We start from the raw sequence: 6,000 nt of genomic DNA, 5'->3' as shown, positions 1-6,000 counted from the left end.
GTCTACCGGATTCGTATGATCAACTTGACAAACAGTAATGTCACCAGTCTAGTCTTCGATGACGTTGCAGCTGCTGTTCTACAAGAATAAAATCGGCTCAAGAACAAGAAAGACATACAAGTAAATCTGCAACAAGCAGAAGCATTGACAACGATGAGAGGGAGATCAACAGAACGTGACCAAAGCAGCAGTCACAAACATGATAGATCGACGTCGAGAAGCAAAAAGAATTTAAAGTGCTATAACTGTGGAAAGAAGGGTCACTTGAAGAAGGATTGTTGGAGTCTAAATAAAAACTCTAATCCACAAGGCAATACCGCAAACACTTCAGATGATGGAGATGCTCTATATTGTGAAGCGTCAACCACCGTGGAAGGTAGAAAGAGATATGCAGATATATGGCTCATTGATTCGGGAGTAACATATCACATGACCTCAAGAATAGAATGGTTCCATCATTATGAATCTGTCTCAGGAAGATATGTGTATAGTTGCAATGATCATGCCTTAGAGATCGTTGGCGTGGGAACCATCAAGTTGAAGATGTATGATGGAACAATTAAAGTTGTTCGAGATGTGCGGCACGTGAAAGGCCTGAAGAAAAATTTATCATCCTACGGATTGTTGGATAATAATGCAAGCAAGATTGAAACATGGAAAGGAATTATGAAGGTGTTCCGTGGAGCACTTGTGATGCTGAAAGGCGAAAAGATAGCAGCAAACTTGTAAATGCTGAAGGGAGAGACTGTGCTAGAAGCAGAAGCCTCTGTTGCCTCATGTAGTTCAGATTCTGCAATGTTATGGCATCAGAAACTTGGACACATGTCAGAACAAGGAATGAAAGTCCTTGTAGAGCAAAAGCTACTTCCATGCTTAACAAATGTATCATTGCCTTTGTGTGAGCATTGCATAACAAGTAAGCAATACCAGTTGAAATTCAACACGTCAAATTCTAGAGGCAAAAGTGTTCTAGAATTAGTTCATTCTGACGTATAACAAGCACCAGTTACATCCCTAAGCGGAGCAAAATACTTTGTCTCATTTATTGATGACTACTCCAGGAGATGTTGGGTGTACCCTATTAATAAAAAGTCAGACGTGTTTTCAACTTTCAAAAACTTTAAAACGCGGGTGGAACTTGATTCTGGAAATAAGATCAAGTGTTTCAGAATAGATAATAGAGGAGAATACACAAGTGAATAATTTGATGATTTTTGCAGGAAAGAAGGCATCAAAAGACAGTTCATAGTGGCGAACACTTCTCAACAAAATGGAGTGGCAGAGCGGATGAACAAAACCTTGTTAGAAAAAACAAGAGCAACGTTGAGGGATGGAAGCCTAGAAAAATCATTCTAGGAAGAAGCAGTCAATACCGCCTGTTATTTGGTGAATCGAGCTCCATCAACTGCAATAGAGCTGAAGACACCAATGGAGATGTGGACTGGTAAACCAGCCGATTATTCAAACCTCCATGTATTTGGAAGTATTGTGTACATGATGTATAACTCCCAAGAAATTTCAAAGTTGGATTCAAAATCCACGAAATGAAAATTCTTGGGGTATACTGATGAAGTAAAGGGGTATCGCTTGTGGGATCTCACTATCCGTAAAGTGATCATCAGTAAGGATATTATATTTGTAGAAGATAAACTACAAAAAAAAGAAGACGATGATAGCGCTGAAAAGTCAGAGACTACATAGATACATGTGGAAAAGGAGTTTGAACAATGAGATTCTTCTGAAGCAAAACTAGCACATGATGAACAAGAACCAGAGAGTTCTGAAGCTCCAACAACTCGTCAATCAGATCGTGTGAGAAGACGTCCCAATTGGCACTCAGATTATGTTATAGAAGGAAATATTGTATACTGCCTTTTAACAGAGGACGGTGAGCCATTAACATACCAGTAGGCAATAAACAGCTCAGATGCTTCACTATGGATGATGGCGATGCAAGAAGAAATTGAAGCCCTTCATAAAAATAATACACGGGACCTTGTGCCACTACCACAAGGAAGAAATCCAATTGGTAACAAATGAGTCTTAAAAATCAAGCAAAATGGTGACGATCAAGTGGAGAGGTATCGTGCAAGACTGGTGGTCAAAGGATATGCTCAAAATGAAGGTATTGATTTTAATGAAATTTTCCCCTGTGGTTCGACTAACAATAGTTCGAGTAGTCTTGGCAATGTGTGCTACATTGAACTTACATCTAGAGCAACTACATGTTAAAACAGCTTTTCTTCATGGAAATCTTAAAGAAGAAATTTACATGCTCCAGCTTGAAGGTTTTGAAGAAAAAGAAAAGAAGAACTTGGTTTGCAGGTTGAACAAATCTCTGTACGGTCTAAAGCAGGCGCCGAGGTGTTGGTATAAGAGATTTGATTCTTTCATTATGTGGCTTGGATACAACAGACTTAATGCAGACCCTTGTGTTTATTTCAAGAAGTCAGGTGATAACGATTTTGTTATATTGTTGTTGTATGTGGATGACATGTTAGTTGCAAGACCCAACAAAGATCATATTGAAGAATTGAATTCACAACTAGCTAGGGAATTTGAAATGAAGGACTTGGGATCAGCAAACAAGATTCTAGGGATGCAAATTCACCGAGATAGAGGTAATAGGAAGATTTGGCTTTCACAAAATAATTATTTGAAGAAGATCTTGTCACGATTCAGCATACAAGATTGTAAGCCAATTTCTACCCCTTTTCCTATTAACTTCAAATTATCTGCCAGTATGAGTCTTAGCAGTGAAGAAGAGAGGATAGAGATGTCTCGAGTACCGTATACATCAGCAGTGGGAAGTTTAACATTCGCTATGATATGCACAAGACCAGACATTGCACAAGCAGTGGAAGTGGTTAGTCGGTACATGGTGAATTCAGGCAAAGAGCATTGGAATACAGTAAAGAGGATCCTGAGATACATCAAAAAGACATCAAATGTTGCATTATATTACGAAGGATCAAACTTACTAATCAATGGGTATGCAGATTCTGACTATGCAGGGGATTTGGATAAAAGCAAATCTACTACAGGATATGTGTTCAAAGTTGCTGGTGGAACTGTAAGCTGGGTTTCAAAATTGCAGTCAGTTTTGGCTACATCCACAATAGAGGCAGAATATGTAGCAGCTACACAAGCCAGTAAAGAAGCAATTTGGTTAAAGATGCTATTGGAGGAGCTTGGGCACAATCAAGAGTATGTCTTTCTGTTTTGTGATAGTCAAAGCGCCTTGCATCTAGCAAGGAATCCATCATTTCATTCAAGGACAAAACACATACGAGTTCAGTACCATTTCATTGGTGAAAAGGTGGAAGAAGAGACGATAGATATGCAGAAGATCCATACCAAAGACAACATAGCATATTTCATGACGAAGGCGATCAATGTTGATAAATTTACTTGGTGTCGATCCTCTAGTGGCCTGCCAGAAATGTAAGCAACATGACGGTACAAGGTAAAAAGAATGGTGTGAAGATATGATTATTCCAATCAAATCTTCAAGTGAGAGATTGTTGAAAAGTAAAGCATGGGCGGCTAAAATAATGGGGTAGCAATTTGGAAGCATTATTGGATGATAAATTTGGTTAAATTTGGCCACCAAATTGTTGAATTTATGTAATGGGTAAATGACAAATTTAGTCATTGTAATTTAGGGTATTTATAAGATTAATCCTTAAGCTTCAACTATAAATACCCTAGCTCATTTAGCTTCAAAACCATCCCAAAGCATTCTAGCTTTCTTCCAATACTAGATAATTTTGAGAGTTTCTTGAGAGTTGTTTTCTCCTTTTTTATCAAGAGAGAATTATCATTGTTTTCTCCTTGGTAGATCGAGAGAAGTTGTAATTCTTATTTTCTCATAGTGAAATTCTTCTACCGTTGCCCGTGGTTTTTACCATATATTATTTAGGGGTTTTCCACGTAAATTTTGTGTCTCTTTTATCTTCATTTTTATTTTCTCAAATTATCAGTTGCGTTTTTGCTCTATCCGATAGCCGTTTTCTGCAACAAAAATTGCATCCTTTCATGAGATCGGTCAAAATTCATGTTTGGTTTAGTAGTTATTATTTTATGAACATCCAAGCCAACTATTGGTGGCATGTGTGGCTAGTGAGCTAAAAGGTGGATCTATATGAGAAAACATAGGTGTATGTGTTACTCACCTTTTGCCTGCTTTAACAGATCTGTATGGGTATCGTTGAATAGAAAGAATTATTTCTTCACTCATAACTGATAGAAAATATGCAATTGGTAATGATGGTAGTTTTTCTTATGTTTGCAATTTTGCCACATATATGATCCTTAGGATTCCTAGGTTCATGGGCCATAAAACTTTTTTTTTGGAGGAACCCGAGCCATAAAACTTATTTAATAGACATGGTTCCTTTTTCTATCTTTGGAAACACATGTTCCATTTGTTTGTTAATAACGTCAAAACTTAAATTTTCACTTGTTTATGGTTTGTTGTTGCTTTGTCATCCTTTCTCTATCCCCCCTTATTCTTTTCTTAACTTCTTTCTCTTTCATAATCAACATTTTTACTGCCATTTAAGTTTTGGACTTTCCTTTATATATCCTTTTGGGCTATCTTAGAGTGCTCATACTGATGAAGGACATTTGATATAAATTTAGAAGCAACTTCAGCAGGAGTCGGTGTTTAACTTTTACCCCTTTTTGTTAGAATAAAGATGAACACATATATCTCGGAACTAAATTGATGATGTGTCGGTTCCTTATTTAAACATGTAATTACTCATTAACATAAAATTCTGAAGCTATGAGCCGTTTTAGTTTCTACATTTTGACTAATGCCTGTGTACAATGTATAATCTATGGGGCAACCAATCAAACGAAGGAAACGACATAGAAGGAAGCATGTTCAGAACCAAGAACCCTGTCTAATGAGGGGTGTATAATTCAAAAACATGAAATGGCAAGTTGCAATAAAAGTTGACAAGAAACATATTCCCTTAGGCACTGTTTATACCAGAAAAGAAATACAAACGAAATAGTTGCTCAATCTCATCTACTTGCTTGAACAAGTTTGTTAAACATTTTTATTCTGGAAATATTCTGTGGATCCAAATGTGCGTACACTGGTTTCTTACCTATTGTTATAAACCTCACCAGTTTTAACGACGTTGATAGTGAATATGTAGACATTATTCTGAGTTTTCACCCATTAGACAATCTTGATAGCTGAGTGTTCCCACAACTCTCTCGGCTACATGATAGGCTCTATAATTAGGTTCAGACTTTAATGCAATGACACAAGTACTTTCTCCATCCCTATTCTCTCTCATCATGATTTTACCCATTTATTAAAATAGAATATATTATTAACATTTATTTTTAATATAAATAATCACTATTGTGATATTGAGTTCCTTACCTTATGAGCAAACCTTTCGATTCTTTTCAAGGTATGAGTGTGACTGCTTCTTGGTTCTTGTTCCAAGAAACATTCGTGTTTGATATACGCAGCAGTCTACAATATCAAATAAGCTTAAAAGAAACAAAGTCAAGAAATATAAAAGAAAAATAAGAGAAAAGGTCGTTACTTGCCCAAAATTCTTCTTCGTATAATGCTTTCTTAACTTCAAAGTTACCAAACAAGGGTTTCTCTTATTTTTTCAAGTTTGTTAGCTCAACTAGGTGCAACCACTTGAATATTTATGGTCTGGGTTGTGGTTGATTACAAAACATTACATGAGAAATTCTTTTGTTGTCTTGGTTGAATTTTCTAAAGGAAGCAAAATGAGAAACAAACTTTGGAGTTGGAGGAAAATGTTGGGAATAACGGTATTTCCCGCTTCGTGAAGTTAAGATAGACACTTAGAGATTAAGGATAGTAAAGAGAGCACAAGAGTATAATTCTCCAATTTGGAGATTATTTCACTATACAAAAAATAGTATGATTACAAAGATGTGTTCACAAAATTTGACTCACACTTGGTGGTTCACTCAAGCTTGAGGATAAAGACTTCC

Source organism: Hibiscus syriacus, unplaced genomic scaffold (assembly GCF_006381635.1).
Source record: "Hibiscus syriacus cultivar Baekdansim isolate YM2019G1 unplaced genomic scaffold, ASM638163v2 tig00110462_pilon, whole genome shotgun sequence".
NCBI lineage: Eukaryota > Viridiplantae > Streptophyta > Magnoliopsida > Malvales > Malvaceae > Hibiscus > Hibiscus syriacus.
This window is presented reverse-complemented; position numbering follows the sequence as displayed.